General features: G+C 42.8%; 1 long non-coding RNA gene across 4 annotated transcripts; it reads left to right on the plus strand.

Moving 5' to 3' along the window:
* Positions 1-8,307: 8,307 nt before the first annotated feature.
* Positions 8,308-12,613, plus strand: LOC125551517. 4 transcript variants are annotated; one of them, XR_007302756.1, is made up of 8 exons: positions 8,310-9,129; positions 9,210-9,350; positions 9,722-9,793; positions 9,893-10,066; positions 10,194-10,279; positions 11,427-11,473; positions 11,968-12,052; positions 12,297-12,613. It is a non-coding gene; the product is annotated as an uncharacterized LOC125551517 (long non-coding RNA). The 4 variants fall into 4 exon arrangements; XR_007302755.1 differs by having other exon boundaries at positions 9,725-9,793; XR_007302757.1 differs by having other exon boundaries at positions 8,308-9,129; positions 9,201-9,793.
* The last annotated feature ends 7,927 nt before the right edge of the window (positions 12,614-20,540 follow it).

Raw genomic sequence — 20,540 nt, forward strand, 5'->3', positions numbered from 1 at the left:
AAGAGACTGAAAAGGTGAAAAGGGATTTCAGCACTGAGAGAACCGGTTGGGAGACTAAGAAGGCGGCTTTGTTGAAAAGAGCTAAAGATGCCAAGGTTGCGCTTAAGCCGGTGACTGAAGAGTTATCTGGCTTAAAGCATTAGATTAATAGCATGACAACTGCCCTCTTTGGTAAGTAATCTTGTACTTTAATCTTTCACCGTCAATGCATAACAACCATCGGCCGGTTTTTATCAATATCTTTGTTGATGCAAGCTCCAGAAGTTCCAACCTGGGTCAAGACATCGCATGAAGCTTAAAGCTGCATACACTCTTGTGGAGCAGTTATACACCGGCGCTCAGCGGGCTATATCTGCCATCTCACATATAAAGCAGCCACCTTCACTCATCAAAGAAGTGCTGGAAAAGTTATCTGTGCTGCCTCAAAGAGTTGAAGAGCTAAAGCGATCTGCCTCCAGATCCGGTGCCATCACCGCGCTGAGTCGGGCAAAGGCATGGCAAGCAGAACTGGACCCAAAAGAGTTGGCCACCGGCTGCCCAAGTTTAAAAGAGGACGGGTCACCCTTGGAAGTAGTAGATTTCACAAGTGTGTAAGGGAAATGCTCCCTTTGGCAAGCAAGCTAGCTGAGGAGACTGACTTGTCAAAATATCAGGCGGCTTACACCAAAGAAAACTCAAGGGTAGCAGCGCCGGTTCATGATGTTGTGGATCTCATCCCACCAACACGTAAGCACACCTTCGCTTCCGATATTGATCCATCGACCCTTAAAGATGATGAAGCTGAATTTAAAGCTTTGACTGGGATCAACTGGGCCACTTTTGATTTCTAGCCAATGGATGATGAAGAAGAAGAACCAGTGCAAAATGACCCGGACTACTCAATACGCCAAGCCCAGAACAACTGACTCAAGGGGCAGCTCTTAAATCACGCAAAAATCATATTTGACACCCGCTGCGCGAAACTGCCGGCGCATCACACAAGCGAGCGACCAAGCGGCGACGCAACGGGCCGGCCCGTTTAACTGTTCCAACGCTCCCAGTTTTGGGAGCTGGTTTTCCCTGGTTTTGGTAAACTTCTAGAAGGTTCCTTGAATTGGTTTTTTATTTATTCTGTTTTTTCTATTTTCTTTTTTCTCTCATTTTCCTTTTTTATTTTTTTCATTTGTTTCTATTTTCATAATGTTCACGGTTTAGCAAAAATGTTCATAATTTTATAATTTTGTTCATGAATTTGAAAAAAAATTCGTGTTCCAAAAAATTCACAATTAAAAAATGTTCACGCTTTTCAAAATTGATTCGCAAAAGTGTTCACAATTTAATATTTTTGTTTGCAAATTTGAAATTTACTCATGTTTTAAAATTTGTTCACAACTAGAAAAAAATTGTGGTTTCAAAATTTGTTCAGAATTTGAAAAATGTTCACAACATTATAATTTTGTTCACGAATTTGAAATTTGTTCATGTTTCAAATTTGTTCACAATTCAAAAAATGTTCGTAGTTTCAAAATTTGTTCGCACATTTGAAAAATGTTCGCCGTTTTATAATTTTGTTCATGAATTTGAAATTTATTCATGTTTCAAAATTTGTTCACAATTCAAAAAATGTTTAAGGTTTCAAAATTTGTTCATAATTCGAAAAATATTCACAATTTTTGTTCACGAATTTGAAATTTGTTCATGTTTCAAAATTTGTGCACAATTCGAAAAATGTGCGGTTTCTAAATTTATTCACATTTCAAAAAATGTTCACGGTTTCATAATTTTTTTTACCTTTACAAATTTTCTTCTGGGATAACAAACTTGTTCCCATATCAAAACATTATTCATGATTTTCAAAAATGTGGCAGTTTTAGAAAAATATGTTCACGGTATTCAAAAGTAGTTGCGTTTCACAAAACATTCAGTTTTTCTTTTGAAAAATGCGTTTGAAATTTCGAAAAAGAATCGGATTTGCACTCGGTAGTTCGTTCTTAAAGGTTTGTGCTGTATTTTGAGCATTAAAGCTTGCTAGCTCCACTAGTAGTAGGGCATTGACGCTAGGACGAGATCCTCAATTCAATACACGCTCGACGCTTTTATTTTTGTGCTATAGTTCTCAATCGGGCATTTTTTTCGAGCTACAGTTCTCAATCGGGCCAGCCCAGGCGTAGACCCCCTATGCTTGCGAGCGACAACCTGCCGCAGAGAGCGTCAGGTAGGAGCTCCCCTAAACCACAACATAGTGCCTTTCTCCGAAAAACAGTTTAATCAATTTGGGCCTTGGAGAGCCTTGTAATAGGCTTAGTTTGAAAAGCATGATCTGCCATGCCATCGTGCATGTTTTAGGCTTCAAACTACTGATGAATTGTCTATGTGCCTTTGATAAGTTTGCAAATAATATTAGCTATGTTACAATGTTGCTGCACACATAATAAACAACAGATGCCCTCGCGGTTCACACTAGGGCGGGTCATAATGCCCAAGAAAATATGTGTTGGTGACTTTAAAGTCTATAACCAGGGCGGGTTATCAAATCCTCACCTGTTCGTCCAATAATTTGAAATCATACCTGGAGAGTTGGCTCAAATTGCCGGGTTACAGTGCCACATCCAGTGAGGGTGACAACCCAATTACTCATAAGCGCATAATTCCAATTGCGTAATCAAAGTATACTGGCGACTTAACATCCAAAGCTAGGACGGGTTATCAAAACCCAAAATATGCTCAAATATGAGTCATAAAGATTAAGGCTACATGGCCTAAATTGTTGTAAACCATATGTCAATATGGAACAAGGATACGAACCAAAACAATGTTCAGAGAAAATAACTAATCAGAAAAATTAAGGCTTTCATAGGCCGTCAAGCTGAAATTCCAAGTGCTTTCAAGGGCCACACAGCCACTAAGTTAATCCTTCATTTAAACCCGTAAGCCGACCCTCACATGACCAACTGCCGTTTTAACCTCGACAAGTTCAGGGTCTTTTTAAGATTGATTGTTGAGAGTATGGTGGATCATTCCAGGATTACCTGGGCAAAGTGACAAGGACATACAAGCAGGATGACTCAGAATTTGGTGTTTTACACCTGGCATACAAGTCGATCAAGAGGGTAAGTAAAGCTATGTTCATTGAACATGAAGCCCCCAAGTAACCTATACTGAGCCATCAAGGCAGGATACCTATGTTTGAACTACGCACTACAGCAAGTTCTCTTTGGTAACCTTTAATTTGGGCAGGAAATCCCAGGAAATTTGCAACAAGGCGTGTAACCCGGATCAAACGGGTAGTCACAGCTATGCTCAATGAGCAGGAAGCCCCCAAGTGATCTTATGAACAGACAATAAAGACTCAGATACTCGGAAATGAAATGATATAGGCCTTGAATTATCAGGGAAGCTGGCTTTATTATACTGATCATAATATATACATTGATGAAAGTATGTACAACACAAGAGCTAGTGGCTCAAGTGTAATAAGGCCGAAGATGAGCAATGTTCCAAGGCCGGCAGGTCTCTTCCTCCGATGTGCGTGAGTCCTTATGGTCTCGAATATCAATGAGGTAGCATGACCCGTTGTTTAGGTTTTTGCTGACCACAAAAGGCCCTTCCCAAGGTGGGGATAATTTGTGCATATCTATTTGATCCTGGATGAGCCAGAGCACAAAGTCACCTTCTTGAAAGGTCTGGGCTTTAACCCAACGGTTGTGATAACGATGTAGATCTTGTTGGTAAATTGCCGTACGAGCCGCCGCAAGGTCACGCTCCTCATCCAGGAGGTCAAGATCATCCAGGCGTGCTTTTTCATTATCAGCTTCAACATAAGCCGCCACTCGGGGTGACTCGTAACAGATGTCACTAGGAAGAACCGCCTCTGCTCCGTAAACCATGAAGAAAGGCGTATAACCTGTGGATCTTTTGGGGGTAGTATTTGAAGGAAATATGCCCTAGATGCAATAATAAAGTTGTTATTTTATATTTCCTTATATCATGATAAATGTTTATTATTCGTGCTAAAATTGTATTCACCGGAAACTTGATACATGTGTGAATACATAGACAAAACAAAGTGTCCCTGGTATGCCTCTACTTGACTAGCTCGTTAATCAAAGATGGTTAAGCTTCCTAACCATATACATGTGTTGTCATTTGATGAATGGGATCACATCATTAGGAGAATGATGTGATGGACAAGACACATCCGTTAGCTTAGCATATTGATCGTTCAGTTTTATTGCTATTTCTTTCTTCATGACTTATACATGTTCCTCTGACTATGAGATTATGCAACTCCGGAATACCGGAGGAACACCTTGTGTGCTATGAAACGTCACAACGTAACTGGGTGACTATAAAGTTGCTCTACAGGTGTCTCCAATGGTGTTTGTTGAGTTGGCGTAGATCGAGATTAGCATTTGTTACTCCGATTGTCGGAGAGGTATCTCTGGGCCCTATCGGTAATGCACATCACTATAAGCCTTGCAAGCAATGTGACTAATGAGTTAGTTGCAGGATGATGCATTATGGAACGAGTAAAGACACTTGCCGGTAACGATATTGAACTAGGTATGAGGATACCGACGATCGAATCTCGGGCAAGTAACATACCGATGACAAAGGGAACAACGTATGTTGTTATGCGGCTTGACTGATAAAGATCTTCGTAGAATATGTAGGAGCCAATATGAGCATCTAGGTTCCGCTATTGGTTATTGACCGGAGATGTGTCTCGGTCATGTCTACATAGTTCTCGAACCCGTAGGGTCCATTTGCTCAACGTTCGATGACGATTTGTATTATGAGTTTTGTGATTTGATGTACCGAAGGTTGTTCGGGGTCCCGGATGAGATCATGGACATGACAAAGAGTCTCGAAGGTCGAGACGTAAAGATCGATATATTTGAAGGCTATATTCAGACATCGGAAAGGTTCCGAGTGATTCGGGTATTTTTCGGAGTACCGGAGAGTTACGGGAATTCGCCGGAGGAAGTAGTGGGCCTTAATGGGCCATACAGGAAAGGAGAGAAGGGCCTCAAGGGGTGGCCGCCCCACCATGGGCTGGTCCGAATTGGACTAGGGAGTGGGCGGCGCCCCCCTCTTTTCTTCTCCCTCTCCTCTCCTTCCTTCTTCTCCTACATGGACTAGGAAAGGGGGGAACTTACGCCTACTAGGAGTAGGAATCCTCCCTTTGGGTGCGCCCCTTGAGGCCGGCCCTCCTCCTCCTCCCCTCCTTTATATACGGGGGAGAGGGCACCCTATAGACACATAAGTTGACCTCTTAGTCGTGTGCGGTGCCCCCTCCAAAGATTTCCACCTCGGTCATATTGTCGTAGTGCTTAGGCGAAGCCCTGTGTCCGTAACTTCATCATCACCATCACCATGCCGTCGTGCTGACGAAACTCTCCCTCGGCCTCAGCTGGATCTATAGTTCGAGGGACATCACCGAGCTGAACCTGTGCAGATCGCGGAGGTGTCGTGCGTTCGGTACTTGATCGGTTGGATCGCGAAGATGTTCGATTACATCAACCGCGTTACTTAACGCTTCCGCTATCGGTCTACGAGGGTATGTAGACACACTCTCCCCTCTCGTTGCTATGCATCCCTAGAAAGATCTTGTGTGATCGTAGGAATTTTTTGACATACTGCGTTCCCCAACAGTATTCATACTCCAAATCACTGAAGGTAACTCCTCAACCCAACAACCTGGCATCCTCTACAAAGGGACCATAAGCCGGGGCTTTTTATGCCTCTCAAGATTTCTTGATTGACTCTTTCAGCTTGACCATTGGACTGGGAGTGAGCCACTGATGAAACGTCAAGACGAATATGCTCTCGTTGACAGAATTCTTTCATAGCACCCTTGGACAGATTGGTACAATTATCATTTATGGTGCTATGAGGGTAGCCAAAATGGAAAATCACCTTTTTGAAGAATTGAACCGACGTTGCCGCACCACACTTGCTAACCGGTTCTGTTTCAACCCACTTTGTAAATTTATCAATCGCCACCAAGAGGTGGGTCTTTTTTTCCTTGGACCTCTTGAAAGGTCCCACCATATCCAGCCCTGAGACTACAAACGGCCAAGTGATTGGAATCATCTCAATTCTTGAGCCGACACATGAGTTCGTCTAGAAAAATTTTGAGAGCCATCGCACTTTCTAACCAGATCTTCTGCATTAGCATGAGCCGTTAGCCAATAAAAGCCATGACGAAAAGCCTTAGCCACGAGAGACTTAGAGCCGGCATGATGGCCACAATCTCCTTCAAGAATCTGTCTTAGAATCTCACGGCCCTCCTCAGGAGAAATACAACGCTGAAACACCGCTGTGACACTGCATCGGTGCAACTCGCCATTGACAAAGGTCATTGACTTAGACCGTTGGATTATTTACCTGGCCAAAGTTTCATCTTAAGGTAACTCACCCCGGGTCATATAAGCCAAATATGGAACTGTCCAATCAGGAATAGCATGAAGAGTCGCCACCAATTGTGCCTCTGGGTGAGGGATAGCCAGATCCTCTTACGTTGGCAATTTTACTGAAGGATTATGCATAATATGAAGAAAGACATTAGGTGGTACCGGCTTATGCTAAGATCCCAACCAGTTTAAAGCATCAGCCGCCTCATTTTTCCCGCGATCAAGATGCTCTACTTGATAACCCTTGAAGTGACCAGCAATACCATCAACCGCCCGGCGATAAGCCGCCATGAGTGAGTCCTTGGAATCCCAAGTTCCTAAGACTTGCTGAGCCACCAAATCTGAATCGCCAAAACACCTGAACCGGCTCATGTTCATCTCTTTGGCCATCCGAAGACCGTGAAGTAATGCCTCATATTCAGCTGCATTGTTAGTATAAGAAAACATCATCCTTAAGACATAACAAAACTTATCACCTCGTGGGGAAGTCAAGATAACTCCAGTCCCCGAGCCTTCCAACTTCCTGGATCCATCAAAATGAATAGTCCAATTTGTATTATTAGGCTTTTCCTCAGGCGTCTGCAATTCTGTCCAATCATTGATAAAATCCACAAGTGCTTGAGACTTGATAGCTGTCCGAGGCATATACTTCAAACCATGAGGTCCAAGCTCAATGGCCCACTTGGCCACCCGGCCTGTAACTTATCTGTTTTCAATAATATCCCCTAAAGGAGCAGAACTGACCACAATGATGGGATGGGCAAGGAAAATTTGCTTCAACTTACGACTAGCCATGAACACTCCATAAAGTAGCTTCTGCCAATGTGGGTACCTTTGCTTAGATTCAATTAATACCTCACTGACATAGTAAACTGGCCTCTGAACCGGATATTTCTTGCCCGACTCCTTCCTTTCCACAACAACCACTACACTGACAGCTCTGCTGTTAGCAGCCACATATAAAAGTATGGGCTTCTTATCAATTGGGCTGCAACAACCGATTAGATCTCACCATGAGATTCGGTCTTCATAAGGTGGTATTCAAAGCAAGGTTGTTCACGACACTGCTTTGTAGATGACTGGATTATCATGGAAGCTAAGCTATGGATTTCAATTTGAGGATGAAGGTCGATGGGATGGGCTTTTTCATACACGCGTTGTGGTACAGGAGAGATCATGTGCCATGAGAATCGATCACATTAGTTTGAACAACACTGCAAGCATCGAGATGGTGGAGAAGCTAGATCTATTGATGACACCATGAGCACAACCATACTTGTTCCGTTGGGGTTGCGAAGTGCTCACTATCGCGTCAAACCAAGGTACTGTTTTTGTTGGGTAATTATTTTTGTGAGGTTTTGTGTGCCGTGATTCCGGCGTCGATGGTTTCATATCACTTATTATTGGGCATGCCATGGTAGCAAAGCATGATGTTGTGTATGATTTTTCCACACACTCATATACTATTAAGAAGGGTAAGTTGTGCAGCCTCGTACCCATGGGTGAGGAGCATTTCATTACTTGGAGGAGAGACCATCGAAAAAGGATAAAATAAGCGAAAGATGCAAAAAAGAACATGGTTGAAGCTATTGAAATTTCGGTGGTCACCGTTCAGTCTATAGATGGAAATATTACTGAAAAAGATGATACAAAACCAAGAACGGTTTTGATTCTAGGACGAGAGGATGATATGATCGCGCATAATTTAAATACAGTAGTCGATATTGTTACGGCCACGACAAATGAAGAAAAGCTAGTTGTTGAAACTTCTATCTATCAGGACCATCACAACATGTTTGGAGGCAAGAAATACAATATATATATATATATATATATATATATATATATATATATAATAGAGCTATTCTGTTACTGGTAACAGAATAATATTCTGTTACCGAACCGATAGCCTAGAAACTAAAAAAGAAAAGAAGCCCACCCCGAACGGCACAAAATAGGAAAAAAGAAAACCCACCCCATCTTCCCCGTCTTGCCGTCGACGCCCCACATCCGGCACCCCGCCGCCGGCCACCTGACCTCCCGGCGCCCCGGCTTCTTGACCCGCCGCCAGCCACCTCACCATGCCCCTGGTTCTTTCCCTGCCACCTCCCTGCGGCCCAACTTCTTTCCTGCCTCCGGCCTCCTCCTCGCGCCCCGGCTTCTTCCCGGCCGCCGGCCTCCTCCTCGCGACCCAGCTTCTTCCCCGCTGCCGGCCTCCTCCTCTCGCCCCGGCTTCTTCCCCGTCGCCGGCCTCCTCCTCTATCCCCGGCTTCTTCCCCGCCGTCGGCCTCCTCGTCGCGTCTCGGCTTCTTCCCCGCCGGAGCGGCCAACCACAAGATCCGGTCGCCACATCCCCATGACGCCCCCAGCAACGGCGCCCGGACCTCGACACCACCTGGCTCGGGGGACTCCAAGTCCCGGCGCTGCCGACCCCTGCACTACCTCATCCGGCGACGATACGCGCCATCACTCTGCCTCGTTCTGGTGGGGGGTCCATGCCACTGCGTCAGTCCAATACTGTCGCCGCAAGCCGGTCACATCCGCAACGACCAGGCCGGCTGCCCTGCGCCTCAGCCCCCCGTATGCACGCCACCAAGTGCCTCTGTGCACTACCCCTGCCTCCCCCATCAGGTTGCAGCCCGAGCCATACGGTGCCGCATCTTGTTGAGCTAACTGCCTTGCCGTGGTTCCAGCGGTACACAGGAGGATGGATGCCCTGGTGCTGTACGTCCAGGTTGGTATTGATGCTCCGGCCAACTCCATTGATCTTCTCAATAAATGCTCCACTGCTAACTCCATATGAAGTTTTGTCAGGTTTTGATGGCGATGCTCTTCTGCTCATGACGCTGGAGCCCTAGTGCCCCACTACACATGAAACGAGAGACCTGTACAGAGGTTCACCTAAAAAAAGGCTAGCAGTTCTTCCCAAAGAGACAACAGTTCTAAGAAAAGAAGGTAGGAAAAAAAGGGTAGCTCAACGTACAAAAAATTGGAGGTTTAGAGACCACAAACAAAGACGAAAACAATTTCAGTGGCACAATCAGTTTAGTTTCTAATTTTAGTTCAGTTCAATTATTATTTTTAGTTCCGTTCAGTTCAATATTGTCAATGAACAGATACACATACAAATAAGAAATTATATTCATTTATTTGGTACAGACTTAGTTATTATTTTTGGAGACCAGAAATATCAGTTCAGTTATTTTATCATTTTGTACCGATTCCACTCATTGTATGAACTGGTGCATCACCATGGAAGTAAAAAAAGGAAGGAAACATCAGTCCAGCTACTAGACGTGGAGGTGATTTTCTATCTAAATATCCAGCAGGAGCTGCAGCTGGTGAGCGTCTGTGCCCTGCTGATTGCGTGCAAGTACGAAGAGATTTGGGCTCCAGAGGTACGTAGGTTGAATGATGGAACATCCATCCATTCTGCTGTTCGTTCGTTCATTGAGTCCGCGTTCTGATTGGTGGCTGTTTTGTGCGCCAACCTGCAGGTGAACGACTTCATATTGTTCTCCGACAACACATATACTAGGGAGCAGATTCTGAGGATGGAGAAGGCAATCCTGAACATGCTTGAGTGGAACCTGACAGTGCCCACACCTTACGTCTTCCTCGTGTGATTCGCCAAGGCCGCATCCTACTGAGATAAGAAGAACGGCAAGGAGGTAAAAGGAACACCAGATTTTTAACAAATTCTTCAGATGTAGTACGTATCTTCCATTTTGCCAAAGCAGTGAGTCTATGTGCTGAAGTTTCTTGTGTCTTCTCTTGGATGTATTTGTCTAAATGGAGAGCACTGTCTTTTTTTTCGTGGAGCTGGCGCTGCTGCAGTATGGACAGGAATAGTGTGTTGATGTCGAGCACAACACAGAGACAAGGTTAGGGATTTTGTTTTTGTTCTAAAGTATTTATCTGCATGCATAAGTTCGAAGATTGTCGTAGAGCGAGTTCAAGTGTGGTTTTGTGAAAAAATTCTGGGTTTTGCACACCAGCCCCTTTGCTTTGCACATTGCTTGGTTATGCATGACTGCTGATGGATGCATCAAGCGTTTATATTAGTTTGATCTTGTGCAAGACTCAATTTTGTCTCGGTTTTCGTTGATGCTAGCTGGCAATACGCTCAACATTCTTGCGGCGATAGCGGCCACCACTAAGGGCATTTGCATCTAGCACTCGGCTCGACGGTTGCACACTGCCGCCATGGGCATCCACAAAGATATTAAGTTGATGTTTGTTAGTTCAGTTTTTTTATTGATTTACCTTGTTTAAGTAGTAGTGCAGCAATAAATGGTGTATTTGTACTGAAGTTTTAGTTGCTATATGAGGAACCCAGAGGCCATTTATTTTGGTTTTCAGTTCAGCTTGTCTGTTCTTTTCGATCCGGATGCTTTATTGCGCATAATCTTGAGGAAATCCCCAAAAATCATATGTCTCATGTGAATCTTGTTCAGTTCATCAGTTCGTCGGAAAAATATATCATCTACAAAGAAGAATTGCAATCTGGTAATGTGAAGTATGTTGTAGTCTATACCTGTAGAGTGCATTTTTGTAGTGCTGGTATTCGTGGTCACTCTTTTGTGTTAGAAACAATGGATATATATTTATATTTTGTAGTGTCAGTACTTGAGAACAAAAGGTTCAGTTTTCAAACTTTAAACAGTTCATCGCAAGCTTTAGGTGTAGCAAGACGCGCGCCAATGTGTGTGTGCACTTGATGCAACTATATTGCAGTATATGAAGTTCATGCGATTTTCATGCATCAACAATCTGATAGAGAGCACCATTCTTTTTTGAATTTTGTATTTAAGAAATATCACCCTTTCTATATTTTGAACACTAGGTAGTGCTTTCTTTTCTTGTTATAGTCAAAAAGTAGTACATGTATCTAGTTATGGTGATAGTGATAATAACCAGACCAAGCTACTTCAATTGTTTTACCAAATTCTACAAATTCTCCATATACGGCAAGAGCCAACCGGACGTCTTTGTCTAGCCTGACTTGGGATGGCTTCCTTGCAACTGCAGGTTAGAAAGTTCAACATGTGATTGGAATTCAGTGCGAAAAACTGCAGGTTAGAAGTTCATCTTCTGTTCTGCCCCTAGAAAGAAGTTTGTCTTGTAAAGGTTGAAGCTAATGGGCTAGGAAGCTTTGTAAGAAATTGATTTGCCTGTTCATTGAAAAAGTTTGGTTTGTCCGGGATAACAAGTTCCTTGCACAAAAAATGCTGGGAAGTTCATATGAAGTAGGAACACCTAGGTAAAAAAGGTTTACCCAAGAAATACCTTGGCAAATTCACATGGCAGACACCTTCGGGTAAGTACAAGTTTTTTTTCCTTGGTCAACAAATCAGCGATGGCACTAATACAAATTTTCGTGTATGTGATGAATTTCTATAAAAATGTTCAATATACAACTTTTTAGCAATTCATTTTGTATAAATGAAGTATTTTAAAGTACATAACTTTTTAGGTTTTGTTGTGAACTTGTGACGTTACTGCACATGAACTTGTTGTTCTTTTGACATGAACTTGTGCATGCTAATTGGTTGTTGTTGTGTGTGTGCAGGGTACATCCAACGACAACGAGTAGGCGACAAGTGTATGTGTGAGCAGCCGGATAGTAGCATGAAGCAGTTGAGTAGCTGTCCGTGGTGAGCAGCTACTGAACTGATTCTGACACTGCAATATTAGTCCCACACAGCCTCTCAACACCCCCTGCTTGAACCTTAATAGTAAAAGCCAGTAAACCTTCACTAGCTTGTGTTGTCTGTTGTCTTATTGTACACATTATTTGTATTATCTTGGGTTTCAAGACTCTTTACTTGTTTGCTGGATATATTTAATGGTAGAATGCCCTCGCAATGAGATTTAATTGGCACTTGCTTTATATTGCAGCATAAGAACTCAGCGTGTGTGGTTGCCAATGAGCTCTCCTACACAGTGGTCGCCCATGAAAAAAAGGTTCATGTCTAGCTACATGGAGAGTTCCAAAAAACAGAATTTAGAAAGTCCAAACCTCCAAAGAAAGTTCTTTAACAGTAAAGAAAGCCTTTGTGTTTATATATTTGTGATTTGAGCTATGTGAGAGTTCATATTGTAAGATTATGGTGTTTGTTTTAAAGTTCAAATTAGTAAAAGCCGTGAGGTTCACACACTGCCACGGTGAAAGTTTGTGAATTTGGTATATAAAAAAGAGAAGTGTTCATATTGTATGATTATAGTGTTTGTTCTGAAGTTCAAATTGTTAAAGCCATGAGATTCACATTGTCTTTGTAATTTTTTTTATTTTGGTAACATAAGATAGAAAAAGGATTGTAGTGTCTGTTTATAAGTTCATATTGTTAAAGCAGCGAGGTTCACACAGTTTCCTGAGAGATGTACTCTCTATACATTGATATGTTCAAGGCTAGTTTCCTGAGAGATGTACTCTTTGTGAATTTCTTTGTATTTTTGTAACCTGATGGTATCATGTTTTGTTTAAAAATGTAGGCAAGTACATGGTAGAAAAAACATAAGTTCACAAATAAAAAGTTCTACAGTTACAGAAAACCATTTTTATTTTTTTGGAAATTTAGAAAAGAAAGGAATGTCACGCATTCAGAGAAGAATTGACGAGGTTTGAGGTACAAAGAATCTAGAAAGTTCAAAGATAAAAAAGTGAAAAGTTCGGAATCACGAAAAGAAGAGGTCCAGAAGAAAGAGAACATTATGAAAACTTCAAACAATATAAAGTTCATCAACAAAAAGTTCAAGTTGCAAATAGTGACATGTCCAAAACTTTGTTGCAAAAAAGTTCGTAAAACAAACATAGCATTTTATTTTGTTTAAATCCAATTACCTCAACTAGATAAGCTATTCAAGTTCGGAGCTAGCAACATCATTAGTTCGAACGGGAAACCAAATTTAAAAAAAAACAAAAAAGGTTGACTTCTATAAGTTCAATATTTTAATTAAAAATATTGATCAGTACAAGTTAAAAACGGTGGTCCATTCGGAATAAAAGAAATGACAGAAATTCAAATTGTAAAAGTTCAAGCAAAAGAAAACCCCATGCAATTCAAATGGTAAAAGTACAAGTCATAAAATAAGAGAAGTCCAGAACATCGTTGTAAAAAATGTTTAGTTCCAAAAAAATAATAAAAAACATTTTCTTTTTGAAAAAAATATCATTCAGTTCGATGATATAAACCATGCAAGTACAGGGCCGACGATACAATAACATTCAGTTCAATAATATAAACCATCCAAGTTCAGGGCTAGGATAAAGTAAACCATTGAAAATTTACGAGAAAAATATTATCTAAAAAACAGAGCAAAGTCTAGTTAGTGAAAACATGCTTAGTACAAACCCATGCAAGCATCAGTACAAGTACATTTTTTCGGAACCATTTAAAATTACTCTACAAAAAATAGATCAGTACAAACATACACATATATCAGTACGACTACTCTGTTTTTCAGACCAGAAAACAGCAGGATCCGTCATGCCGTATTCAAGATTACTCTTAAACGGTTGCGAAGTAGAGAAAACGTCCAACATGACTAAGTTTCGCATTTTTGATAGCTATCCAATGGTATGTTATTTGCCCCATTTCGACAAACTTAAAAAAACCGTGTTCAAAACCAATTTTTACCGTATTTGAATTTGTATTTAAACCATAAGGAATTAGAAAAAACTTTCTATACACAAAAGTTAAGCATTTTCCATATATTTCCAACGCCGTATCATTTGCGTCAATCCGACAAACCGTTCGCAAAAAACAGTGAAAAAACATTTTACCCAGAATTTCACTGTTTTTCAAATTACTTTTAAATCATATAGAATTTGAAAAAATAGTAGATATATGGAAGATGCGGATTTTCACAAGCTTTCCAACGCCATCTCATTTGCTCAATTCCGACAAACCGTTTGAATATTAAGTCCAAAATACGATTCGCGTTTTTGGTTTTGAAAAAAATAGTTTTTCCAAAACTGCTCTTAACTCATAATTTTTTTGTAAAAACAAATTATAAAATTGAAATGTGGATGTCAAGAGCTTTCCAACGATATATTACACGCCCCATTTCGACAAAAAATTTCAAAAAAAATTGAATTAAAGAAGACGATTTTTAAGAGCAACAGAAAGCATGAGTTCAACTACTCGAATTTCATCAGTTCAACCGCTTGAATTCATCAGTTCAAGTAGGGTAACAAAATAATATTCTGTTACGCGTAACAGAATAGCCCAGATGTGTGTGTGTGTGTCTCTATATATATATATATATATATACTAGTAGAATGCCCGTGCGGTGCTACGGGCGAGCTATGGGCGAAATGTAGGAACATGAGTGAAGTCCTTCGCCTTCTATCATTTTTAGTGGAAACTATAAGAGCAACTATGCATCAGTCGTCTATTTTTGTCAGTTGTAAAATTCTTTGAACAGTTTCTTCTTCCTCCTCTTCACCTTCCTCCTTCCGACCCCACAGCCCATCCTCTGACATTGGTCGCGGCCAGTGTCGATGTCGTGCACCACCCTACCCGAGCTGCCTTCTCCATCGGTTCACGTTGCCCGACACTGGTCACGACCGGTGTGGATGCCACCCTGCCCGAGCTACTTTCTTAGTTGGTTCACGGTTGCCCCTGGTCCACCCTCCAACACTGGTCATGATCGATGTCGATGTCGCGTGCTTCCCTGCCTGAGCCGTCTTCTCCGTAGGTCCACTGTTGCCCTTGACCACCCCTCTATCCCCACCCCTTCTTCTAAAATTCCATGGTCATTGTCAATTTCTTGCTTCCGTCCCCATGACCCACCTTTTGATCATGGTTGCAACTGGTGCCAATGTCGGGTGCTGCCCTGCCCGAGCCGCCTTCTCTGATGGTCCATCGTTGCCCTCGACCATACATCTGCCCCCCTTCTACGGTACTGGTGAGCACCCACACTGCATGATTGGTAAGGATACATTTTTTGTTGTCAACTTTTCAAGGAAAAAACTTAAGCATTTTGACTTGTGCAAAAGAAATAAGTTGAACGCCAAATGCTACACTTAATTTTATTTTTTTCACCAACAAAGCATTGCTATCCCGTATTGCATGAAAATTGTCAATCACACTTGCTACACTAACATGAACATTTAGAAAAGAATATCCAAATTTTGATTTTTTTTACTATTTATTTTGATTTTCCTGTTTATTAGGGACCATATGCTCCCCGTAGCCAAAATTCTGCGTCCAGAAAGTGCCAAAAATGTCAATACCATATTAACGCATTGGTGTTCTTAATCCAAAAAAAAGGGACACATACTTGTACAGGCAGTCACCTAAGATATGATTATAGGTGGTACTAAAATCTGTCTTCTTGCAAAAATAGTAAACAAACGTTACAAAGAGGTCATTATACATGAAAAATGTTCTGTACATTATAATAAATCATCGTATATGAAAAATGTTTAGTGGAAGTAATTGGGAATCACATTATGAGATGCTAAATTTTGAATGACTAACCATGATATGTCGTGAGAATTTGGACCATCACATCGCTTTGTACTCTGCAAGCTTGAACTGAAACATAACATGCTACACACAGACTGAAAGAATCGGACCACTTGCATCAAAATTGGGACATGAAATAACATGACCAAAGCTCAAACAAAACTGGTTGTCTCTAGTAAGTTTACTACAACGTACGATGTAAACTCCTCTACAATTGAGGCGTCAAAAGAAAAATGCTCCCAAGATCTAATCAGATCCAGCGAAACCAAGAACCGTCTGCATCTCAGTTCAGGGGTCAGGGTATTAATAACCTCACCTAATAAAAAGATGAGCGTAATGCCCAAGTAAAATTCCTCCAATTCATTTCCCTAGAAAAAAACTTTCATTTGAACAATGGGCCTGATATCATACAAACTGATTAGTTATCACGAAATTAATACAGAAATATTACTTACCAACAAAACTTAAAGAGTACTTCTCAAAAACCAAAACCATGGTCTGAAACAATCAGAAAGTTTCCTACTCATAGCTTTATAAAATTATATCTCCTCCTCGACAAGTTCAGAATAGAACATACTCAAGTATAGTGGTTGTTTACTAAGTAGAACACGAACTCACTACCTCAAACCATGCCTCAAACAGGGACATACCAATCGTTGTAAACTTGTCATACTAATCCCATGGAAATTCAACAATTAACTCAGCATATCATGGAAACATTTGACGATTTGGAAGTAGTATTTCAGAATTTTTGCCTGAACTACCCAGGAGAACTTGGAAATCTGGTATTCATGAGACGATGGGAAATTGTGTTCGTGAGTTCCCCAGATTGGGAGGTTCTTTACGGATGCATCCTACCGGCCCGGTCATTGGATTTTGCTCACCTCTTGGCCATGGTGGGTAGAGAGAAGCTCTACCGGGATTGGCAGGCAGTCGCCCGCGTTGGATCAGCCAAGCGGAGGTGCACGGGGATGCTGATCGGAAAGGCTAGGGTAGGCCGGCTCCACGGCGTCTGAGGCTGTGAGCACAGCAGGAATAGCTGCAGCGGTGCTCGTCGTGGATGGTTAATTATGCAGTCCTCGTCATCGCTGCCGCCACACCTCCACGCAGCCCGCAACCTGTACGTGAGACAACCAGAGGCAGAAGTGCAGCACAAAACAAATAAGGACAATTGTGAGTTGCTAGAGCGGCATCCATGAAGTTGAGCACGATAAGCGCTAGGCCGGCACTCCAGGTCATGTTCAGGTAGAGCAGCAGCGCTGCGAGCATGCTGAAAGTCCTTACTCAAGAATCATGAGTTGTACAAAAGTACAAATAGCGACAAACCGCCGCTTCCCTCGGCCAAACCCATCCTACTCTTCATGGTTTTTTCCAGCACCCTGATGTTGAGTTTTCTCGACGAACATACCTTTGCCCGCAACAACCCATCTAAGGTTTTGGAATTGATCACCCGGCTCGTCCTCAAAGAGCATCCCTTGGTCTTCCTTCTCCGTCAAGATGAGCCCTCCCAGTCCCAGCCTTGCTGCGTGGCCTGCATCCTCCTCCTCCGAGCCTTGCCGAGTGGTCTGCATCCTCCTCCTCCGCGTCATATCTCATGAGGATCAGGACACCCTCCATAGGGGATGCATTATCTTGTGCATCACCATCGCCCCCGTGCGATATCCAAGCAAGAGCGAGACGACCAACACACGATCTGGCCAGCCAATGGATCACGCCGTCGTAATCCTTATGGCCGCCAGCAAGAAACCATCCCCATGAGCGAAACCCTAGCAGCCGTGATCACGCCCCCGTGCGATAGCCAAGCAAGAGCGAGACGACCAAAACACGATCTGGCCAGCCAATGGATCACGCCGTCGTAATCCTTACGGCCGCCAGCAAGAAACCATCCCCGTGAGCGAAACCCTAGCAGCCGTGATCGCCTCCCGATCGCACATGTAACGCCTTGACCTGGTGCATGTTGGCTTGGTCTAGCGACAATTGGGGATCGTGACTTCGTGAGGCGTGTGTGGGGTAGGGCTGTTTAGTTTTGTGGTTTTTCCCTATAAACCGGAGGTGGAAGTGGGACACACCGTGAAAGAAAATCGGTGCTGTGGGGCGATCAATAGGAGGAGGTGGTCGTAGGAAGGGAGGTGGGGATCGAACGAGGTCGAACCATCACGACGTTCGATCCCCTTTAATAGTAGATATATATATATATATATATGCCTTGGTCTCGATGTTATAGCTGCATGTACATGCAATCATGCATGCTGGGGTAATTACTCTAATGGATGTCCTTGTGTCACGTTAGAGAAAGAAAAAGAGACCTACGATGATTCAAGGACTCAAGCAGACTCCAATTTAATTGGTTGGGTCCACCAGGTAAAAAATAAGGATCTATTTATTTTTCTACAATGCAAAGAGAACACACATGAACATGCCTCAAGGACTTTTGATGTGTTTTATTTTCTATCATTGTGTTCTGTTGGGTTGGGCCCACCTCACGACAAGATCAATAGGATACAACTTCATCAAGTTCGTATTGTGTTTAGGAAAATATCAAGCCGGTTTCTATTTTTACTCGATTCCCATTGTAACTTAGGAAAAGATAGGAAAGAGTTTTCTTGCAGCCAGTATGTTCACACGCTAGGGGCGGCTATAAAGTTATAACACCCTCGATGCGACTATAGCTCCCACGTGTCGAGGCACGACTTAGAGATATAATCGCATTGAAGGCATATGTTGCAAGTTAGGCAATCTTCACAAACATCTCATGTAATATAATAATAAAAGGGGAGATAACATAGTTGGCTTACACTCGCCACGTCAATCAGGTACATAAATAACATTACATCATCCAAACACTCATGGCCCGACTACGGCGCCAAAATAAAGAGAACCCAACATGCGACAACGGTCCCGTTCACCCCCGACTGGGTACTACTACTGATAGTCGGGAAAGAAAACATAGTATCGTTGAGAGTCTTCGTTGAACTCCCACTTGAGCTCATACGCGTCTCCTGGAGCGGAATCATCAGGCCCTGCATCTGGTGTAATAGTAATCTGTGAGCCACAGGGGCTCAGCAATCTCGCACCCTCGCGATCAAGACTATTCAAGCTTATAGGTAAGGCAAGGTAAAATATGAGTGGAGCTGCAGCAAGCTACTAGCAAGTATGGTGGCTAACTTATTCGCAAAAGAGAGCGAGAAGAGGAGGCAAAGCACGAGCGAGAAGCTAGAGAACAACCTGCGCAAACATTACTCCAACACCGTGTCCACTTCCCGGACTCCGCCGAGAAGAGGCCATCACGGTAACACACTCAGTTGATTCATTTTAATTAAATTAAGGTTCAAGTTATCTACAACCAGACATTAACAAATTCCCATCTGCCCATAACCGCGCGCACGGCTTTCAAAAGTTCAATCCCTGCAGGGGAGTCCCAACTTAGCCCATGACAAGCTCTCACGGTCAATGAAGGAATAGACCTCCTCCCAAGATGTTCCGATCAGACTCGGTATCTTGGTAATTCAAGACACTTCGACAGGTTAAAACAAGACCAGCAACACCGCCCGAATGTGCCGACAAATCCCGATAGGAGCTGCACATATCTCTTTCTCAGGGCACACTCAGATGAACACTACGTACAACTAAAACCAACCCTCAAGTTGCCCCGAGGTGGCGCTGCAAGTGGCTCTATTTGGACCAACACTCAGAGGAGCACTGGCCCGGGGGGTTAAACAAGATGACCCTCGGGCTCCGGAAACCCAAGGGAAAAAGAGGCTAGGTGGCAAATGGTAAGACCAATGTTGGGCATTTCTGGAAAAGCTTTAATCAAGGCGAAATATCAAGGGGTTCCCATTATAACCCAACCGCATAAGGAACACAAAAATCCGGGAACATAACACCGATATGACGGAAACTAGGGCGGCAAGAGTGGAACAAAACACTAGGCGAGAGGCCGAGCCTTCCACCCTTTACCAAGTATATAGATGCATTAAGATAACAAGATAATATAATGATATCCCAACAAGTAAATAAATGTTCCAACGAGGAACGACCTCCAATCTTCACCTACAACTAGCAACGCTATAAGAGGGGCTGAGCAAAGCGGTAACATAGCCAATCAACGGTTTGCTAGGACAATGGTGGGTTAGAGGTTTGACATGGCAATTTGGGAGGCTTGCAAGCAAGTGGTAGGCATCGAAGCAATGGCATAGCAAAAGAGCGAGCAAACTAGCATAGCAAAGATAGTAGTGATTTCGAGGGTATGATCATCTTGCCTGCACAGTTGTCAGAGTTGACTGGATCCTCGAAAGCAAACTCAACGGGCTCCTCGTTAGCGAACTCGTCTCCCGGCTCTACCCAAACAAGACAAAAAATCAACAAGGATACAATCAACCACGTGCAAACTCAAACAACACGATGCAAAGATGATATGCTATGCGGGATGCGACGCGGGATGCAAAATGCAAGATATGACAGGAAATGCATGAACCTGGCCTCAACTTGGAATTCGAAGTGTGCCACTGGAAAGATGAGATGAAATCGCTTGAAAACGATATAAAGAACGCCGGAATCAGAGTTACGGTTTGGAAATGGCAAGCGATTCAACAATGACACCGGTCTGCAATTTACAGCAAGTAGGCATCTAAATGCAATGAGATGAACATACTACAGCACCCAAACATGA

This window comes from Triticum urartu, chromosome 4, assembly GCF_003073215.2.
Source record: "Triticum urartu cultivar G1812 chromosome 4, Tu2.1, whole genome shotgun sequence".
NCBI classification, from domain to species: domain Eukaryota; kingdom Viridiplantae; phylum Streptophyta; class Magnoliopsida; order Poales; family Poaceae; genus Triticum; species Triticum urartu.